Source organism: Pelobates fuscus, chromosome 12 (assembly GCF_036172605.1).
Source record: "Pelobates fuscus isolate aPelFus1 chromosome 12, aPelFus1.pri, whole genome shotgun sequence".
NCBI classification, from domain to species: Eukaryota; Metazoa; Chordata; class Amphibia; order Anura; family Pelobatidae; genus Pelobates; species Pelobates fuscus.
Window position 1 is genome coordinate 61,726,236 of NC_086328.1, and position 8,025 is coordinate 61,734,260.

The window sequence follows — 8,025 nt, forward strand, 5'->3', positions numbered from 1 at the left end:
CCACACACACACACACGCAGACAGCCACACACACACACACGCAGTCTCTCACACACACACACGCAGTCTCTCACACACACACACGCACGCAGGCAGCCACACGCACGCAGGCAGCCCCAGGCAGCCACACACACACTGACAATCACACATAGATACCTCTGTTCATTGTGGAGGCAGACAGGCAATGCAGCTCCTGGATACTGTTTGTTGGGGAAGCAGGGACTCCTTCCTGCTTCCCCTGCAGCAGTTATCCAGCACCTTTAGCTCCGCCCTGTCACGCGGAAGCTCTGCCCCACGGTACGGGAAGCTCCGCCCCCTGCCGCAAATTTTATTTTTACATTCCGGCTGGCCATGTACGAGCTGTGTTGGCTGTCAGGGCACCCGCTGCTCCATGGCGCCCTGTGCGGCTGCACAGCTTGCACACCCCTAAGGCCGGCCCTGACTGTACAGAGGCATAGCAAGATCTTGCTATGCCTCTGTATAACTCTTCATAAGGGCATGTGTTTGCCTATTCCTCTGTATAAATGCATAGATTTATACAGAAGCATAGAAAGATTATGGGTTTGCCTATTCATCTATACAAAGGCTTATACTTACTAAGCCTCTTTATAAAGTAATTGACTTGCTTTTGTGTCTCTATAGAGGCATGTCAATTTCTGCATCTTCATTTTTTCTGTGTTCTCCAATTCTTAAAGAAAATCCTTTAAAAAAACTTTTGGGTAGGATGTGAAAATTGAAGATTATACTAGCTTTAGTGTACTAATAATCTTAATTTTAGTAATGACAGGAGGCGAATATTTGCATATCTTTCTTTACTGAAAACTCCAGCAGCATAGAAACAGTAACAACCAATCAGAGAAAATATATGGTGCCCATAAAAGGCCCTGTCTATGACATCACTTCCTCTTTCTTTGAAGCGAAACAATAAATAGCAACAATAAACATAACCATATTACTTCAACAGTTCCACAACATAGTAGAATAATCAACTCCAGTAGTTCCGTGATGTAGAGTTATGGGAGGTGAGTCTTTGTCTTGAGGAGAAGACGTCCACGCTGTAAGAATAAGAAAAAGGTGAAAGGACTCTGGCGTGACAACTTGTCCGCATACAATAAACATTAAGAATCTGATATACCAATGGATACTAGAATGAGTAACATATCCATATATATTAATTCTAAAGCAATGATATTTAAGAATCTATAAATACAACATAATTCAAGGTACATGTCTAATTATTCAACCTATACAAGTCTCTCAAGCCACATATCTAAGTAGCAAACATACAACCATAACGTACTTACCTTCCTGAACATAAAGTGTATATTCTGTTCAACACGAGAAAACATGGGAGGGATCCTATAGGGTGGGAAATATTCGCCTCCTGTCATTACTAAAATTAAGATTATTAGTACACTAAAGCTAGTATAATCTTCAATTTTACCACATGACAGGAGGCTTCATATTTGCATTTTTAAAGCTTAGAATTGACCAGTGTGAAGGAAGTATGAGATGTTTGCTGAAACAGAGCGTTCTAAGCGTACCCTCTCGCGCTCAAACTGCGCATCGTGTAGTGTCGGTTAGGGAAGCGTCGTCCAAAAAAGGACTTGTGGGGCCACCGCTCCCTTGACCGAGTGGGCTCCGAAAAAGGTTCGACGCCCGCCAGGTGCAATAGCCAGCGGCTCCATCTGGCCAGTGTAGCGGTAGGCACCTCTCCATGAGGTTCCACGTAAGAAGTCAGGAGTAGACCCGTTGCATGAATACGAAGGGGGAATGATTTCGGTATACTCCATTAGCGTTCCGACCACACCTAGTTTGGTGTCTGACACAAAGTATGGGTATGACACCGAAGATGAACTGGACTTAGTTCGTCTCGATATGGTAAAGGTAATCCCCTCAGGTGTCATAGAGAAAACCATTCATATCGAAAGCCCTAATGTCCGTCACCCGTCTAAATAAGACGAGGCATAACAAGAGGGCTAGTTTGGCTGAAAGTTGTTTCCGTGACAAGTAAGGATTGTCCTGCTATTCCCTCAAGGAATCACAGCACCACGTCCACCTGCCAGAGGTGTGAATACTTGGGTGCCGGGTCTCGATAATTCGGCACCCCGTAGTAGTCGACAACCCCGTGGATCTTGACCTACTGGTCCGCCCTGTACCGGAACGTGCGCCACCGATATGGCGGATCCGATCACGTTGAGGGATCGATGTGACCGCCCCACGAGACCAGGAGTGACAGATAGTAAGGATCAGCGTGACAGGTGCAGTAAAGGGGTCAGAATCCCTTTCCACCCACCAATCACTCCAGGCCGACCAGGCAGAAATATAGCATTTCCTGGAGTCGGGAGCCTACGAGCCCCATAGGATTCAGTTGATGCAATAGGTCGTGGACTGACCAGGAGCCCCTAAAAACCGTCCAGGCCACTAGTGCCAGTTGTCCTTCCCTGACAAGGGAATGAGCTTCCCCTCACGGTCCCGTCGGACGTAGAGGAAAGTCAGGGAGCAGTAGAGGGTCTTCGCGAGACATCTCCAGGCGATCCGGGAACCGCGGTTGATCTGCCCGAGGGGTGTCCTGAGCAGGAGCGATATCTAGTGGGTACGTGTGTATCGGAGCACCCTTGCTATTGTGGAGAACGGTTGGGACACGTTTGCAGGGTACGTCCACCGCTTCGCATCCGGAGGAAGAGTCAAGGATCGTTCGGCCAATTCAAGTTTGCATGTGAGGTAATCACCATCGAAATTCCGTCCTCATTTCTGCTGACAGTGAGATCCAGTGGTCGCAAGAGTGCCGGTGCGTACGTATCTCGCCATCAGCTGTTGCATGGCCCTGTAGTGTAGTGGGCCAGGGAATATCGCTTGTATGGAGGAGGAGAGGAGGAGAGGAATCCCGCAATCCGGCGACTATCCTGAGAGGAATCGTATCCAACCGTAGAGTGTGTCTGACCTCTATTCCTATAGAGGCGATCTTTGCCCTAAACCGACGCGGAACGTTGGTCTCCAAGCCGATGTCGAAACCGAGGAATTGGCCCAACTCAGATGGAGAAGCGATCTTTGTTTGTGTACTACCAAATGTGTAAACCAGTCGTTATCGCTTAGGAGGTCTTGTAGCAGATGAATTTCCTCCATCTTGAAGTGTTTGTATACCACGTAGGAGTTCCATTGCTGTAGCCTCCCGGCTTCTGCTTGACCAGGAAAACATTAGTTGAGGAAGCCTTCCCCTCCGGTGCATATTGGATTGCGCCCTTCCACGAGGCGTTCCAGTTCCGTCAGCATGCGTAATGGAGGCGGAAGAAATTCTATGTCATAGTCTTGTAGTGTCTGGAGAACCCCGGTGACTTTGGTAATCGTCTCCCAATTCCGTAAAACAGAGGCTGCCGGTCGTAAAATTGGAAACAGTTAGCTATGTAGGTCGACTCACTAGTAGAGAAGCGAGTAAGAAAACTATGAGGACTGTGTATACGATCTGGAAACTATCGCCCAGAAGCGGCTGGCGGCTCGTTCCGCTACCGATCAGTCCTCCCAAATACATCTTTCCCCGAAGGGGAGACATGAATAGATTGACGTGCACCTTGAGTTCTGTCATGAACACTACGTCAAATAGTAGGACTTGTGCTTTTGGGCCGAATTCTTGTCGCTCCTAAGTCCCATAATGTCCCATAATGTGTTGTTGACAGGATTGTGTCTGTCGGCGCATAGTACGCCATCTATTGAGCTCGGGCGCAACTACCACTTTGTCTGGTAGCAGTGGTCTGGGGTATTTGGTCTTGAGGCGTGCGCATACTTTCATCCCCAGAGGGTTGTGCAGCCAATAGTGTTCATCCAGGAACGGTCAGTCTTCGGTCACTCTGGTTTAGTGCCGCTATTGCTATCCCTGCCTCGGCCGCTGTCACAGAGTCAGGTGTCCCTAACATACTTCGAGGAAGTGTCCTCCATCAAGCGGTGTGGGGCAGAGCCCATAACAGAAACTTCTCCACTGAGGCCAATACAGCGGCGTTAGTCCTCGCCTAGAAATCTTGGGAAGGTTGAGAGTGTCCACCATGACTCATTCCCGTCCTGTTTGGAGACAGTGGTGGTCAGTGGGAGTAATGTTTGAGGGTCAACATGAAGGGGTACTAGACTCCAGGTAGAACTGGGGATCACCCGGGTAAAATGGTTTGAATTGCCTGTTTAGTTTGTTTGAGAGTATGAATACATGTGCCAAGTGTAGAAGGGTCACCTCTATTAGTTAAATCTGGCTACTGGGAGCCGCGGTGCAGGCGCGACCGACTGGTAGTGGTTTTTCGGTCAGGTTAGCCGGGTCCACCACAAATGTACGCCAGAGCTGTATGTACGGTATTAAATTATACAGGCTGATTATAGAGGCGCGTGGGGCCTGTCTCCATAAGGTCTGCCACCGCAGGACCCACGACTGTTAGGTTGGGTACATCCCAGGTGGTGTGCCATGGAAACCCAGAGGACACCCACATCAAAGGTAATGGTCTGTCAGTGACCTCGCATGCATATCTGGGGGGTCCCCCAGGTGGTGTGCCATGAAAAAAGTACCCAGAGGACACCCACATTATAATTATTGGTACCTTGCGAGTATTGCATGCATATCTGGGGGTCATCCCAGGTGGTGTGCCATGTAAAAATAACCCAGAGGACACCCACATTCAATATGTACACTAGGCACCATAAATATATATATATGTATCCCTGTGAAGGGTACTACGCAGTACACTCAGTTTCCTTAGTGGTCCTGCCGTCCACCGTATCTAGCATGGTACTGTTGCTTTAAAGTAAACTGACAGGCATTGAGAGGGCTGTATATGCACGTAGTCAGTGAAATCAGGGCTGTATTCGTTTATCTCTTGACAATACAGGCCCTTGTGCATATCCTCGGGGTTCACCCCGGGTGGTGTGCCGTGGCAATCAGAGGACACCCACATCAATTGAAATGGGCCGTCAGCGCCCTTGCATGCATATTTGGGGGTCACCCCAGGTGGTGTGCCATGAAAAAATACCCAGAGGACACCCACATAAATGTTGCACCCTTGTGTACAGTAATGTAATATAACCCTGTGCCGGGCAATCAGTATAATATTCCCTTTGAAGGGTATAGCGGAATTTCATCCCCTGAGGGGAAATAATGTTGCATCTGTCCCTGCAGGGACCAGCGAGGCAGTATGTCGGTGAAGGTATGTACATCGTATATAGTACAGCCTTCATACCAAAGAAAACTCAATTGTGCCTGCATTGGCTATCTTGTACCGAACAATAAAAAACAGGACCACCATCAGAATGTGATCATACCTACTGACCTTGCACAGGATGGAGAGTAAAGCCTACCACAAACTTCAATTTGTACCCTATAAACTGGTACATAGGTAAAATAGGACACTTATTAAACTAATTGATAACATTTAACATAGATAAAGAATGTTATCTACCAATATTTGATAAAAGGTCCTTATATATTGTTGGTTATGGGAACAGGAAAAATTTAAGTTACCATGGGTGCCCATGCTGGGGTTCGAACTTGTGCTTTGTTGGACTGACTGTCTGCTTGCTTATGCAGGCAGCTTATCTCCTGAGCCACCATTCCTGCTTGATATATATATATAAGAAAAATTTCACTAATGCCATGAAAACAGTCTAATTAGAACCATTGCGTTTTCAAGTTATATACACTATGAGTTTCATAACTATAAGTTTCATATAGTTGGAATAGCTGTCTGTTTGCTTTGCAGGCAAACAGCATGTCACCTAAGCCATCCCAGCTGTCCGGTTTCCTGAGACTGAGCAGAGGTGGGGGGGGGGGTCCCTGAGGGGGGGTCCCCCAACTCCGTTGCGGCGATCGGGTGATTCCCCGACCGCCGAGTGTGAGGAGAGGCGGCCGTCGCGGGTCTCGCGATTTTGCCGCGAGAACCAAGATGGCCGCCAGCCGCGTGGGTAAGAGAGAGCTACCCGCTCGCGGCTGCGAGCGGGAAGGGAACAAAAGGGCGGCAAACTGAAAATTTTAACCCCAGCTACCCTCCACCCGTCCCCACCCAGCCCCCTGTGTCAGTAAGGGCAGGTCCGCGCGGCGAACGCGGCACGGACAGCCGTGACGCCCGCGGACCGGCAGCCCGAAAAAAACAAAGTAACAGAGGCACAAGAAACCAACAGGGCGACTGAGAAGTGAAAACAGGAGGGGGACAGGTATAGGTAGATAGGGGTGAATAAGGAAAAACAGTAATAACACAATAGTAAATATAAGAAAAAAACAGTAATAATAATACAATAATAAATATATAAGAAAAAACAGTAATAATAATACAATAATAAATATAAGAAAAAACAGGAATAATACAATAAAAAGACAATATAAGTACATAAACCAGAGAGGTAAAATTACTCTGACCTGTTGATGGCTGGAGCAGCAAAGAAAGAGGAAGTGATGTCATAGACAGGGCCTTTTATGGGCACCATATATTTTCTCTGATTGGTTGTTACTGTTTCTATGCTGCTGGAGTTTTCAGTAAAGAAAGATATGCAAATATGAAGCCTCCTGTCATGTGGTAAAATTGCTTCCAACACAATACAGTGGTTTAAAAAGTCATCAATGGCAGCAATTTTCATGCCATGCACAGCAGTACGAGAAATAGTTTTTTAAAAAAATGAAAAATATAAACTTAGCATACTGATATGCAGGGTGAGAAAAAGTGCTGACACATCAATGCAATGGTATTCAAAGCCACCAACGGCAGCACTTTTCACATCCTGCACAACAGTAAGAATATTGTTTAGCAAAAGATTGTAGGGTTTGAAAAGTGCTGCCTGTGCTTTTGAAAGTCACAGAGGACAGCACATTTTATGTCCTGCACAACAGCATCACTTTTTAAATCTGTGCTCTAGCTTGGTAGGGGAATACCATATCAAGGTACCAAATTAGTGAAGCCATCAACTAAGCAGCACCCTAATTTGTTATCCCATGTAGTTACATAGTTACGTAGGCTGAAAAGAGACTTGCGTACATCAAGTTCAGCCTTCCTCATATTTGTTTTTTGCTGTTGATCCTAAAGAAGGCAACACAAACTCAGTTTGAAGCACTTACAATTTTGCAACAAACTTGGGGGGAAGGGGGGGGGGGAGGAATCCTTCTTGTCATGCCTTAATTATGATATCCTCTTACTTCCTGGTTCCACGGAGCTTAGCCACACCTCTTTATGACACGGTCTCCCTATTTAATCTGACCGCACCAGCTGATCGACGCTGGATTATTAAACTACGTTCCGTACTCACGAACCGGCTGCAACATCGTTGTGAAAGCCCTCTGTTACCGGACCGGACTGGAAGACTTCAAGTTCCCTTCACCTTTCCTCATCCACGACTAAAGCTGAACTCTCTCCATTCAGGATAAACCGCCTCTGAGGAAATCTCGGGAACCAGTGTTCTATGTGCCGGAAGCTAAGTAAAACCTCTGTGATAAGCGTTGCATCTCAAAGCTGTTATTTCCTGTCTCCAAAGTCCTTCGTTAAAACTAACCCGTTACAGCTAACTTCAACTCATACTTTGTCTCAGTTAACTGCATCTATCTTACTTCAGTTAAAGTCTATGGAACCGCTAATGTAACTTCTTATCACCTAATTAATTACTACTTCTAAAGGACTCTATCTGATTCAGTTATCGTTTACTACTTAAAGCTACAGTGCATATAATTGTGGACTTCAGTTATCGTTTACTACTTAAAGCTACAGTGCCTATAATTGTGGACTTCAGTTATCGTTTATTACTTAAAGCTACAGTACCTGTAAATTGGAATTAAAGTCAATACCTTTTACTTTTTATAATAAATATTCAAACTATACGAAATCTGCAGTTGTGTTCCTTCATAACAAATGTTTAGACGTGACACTTCTTGACCCGAGAATGGCAGCCAGATTTATCCTTGGATCAAGAAGCTATTACCCTATAGTTGAAAAATTATATAATTGAATATTCTGTTTTTGCAAATGTGCATCAAGTAGCTGTTTGAACATCTGTATGGACTCTGATAAAACCACT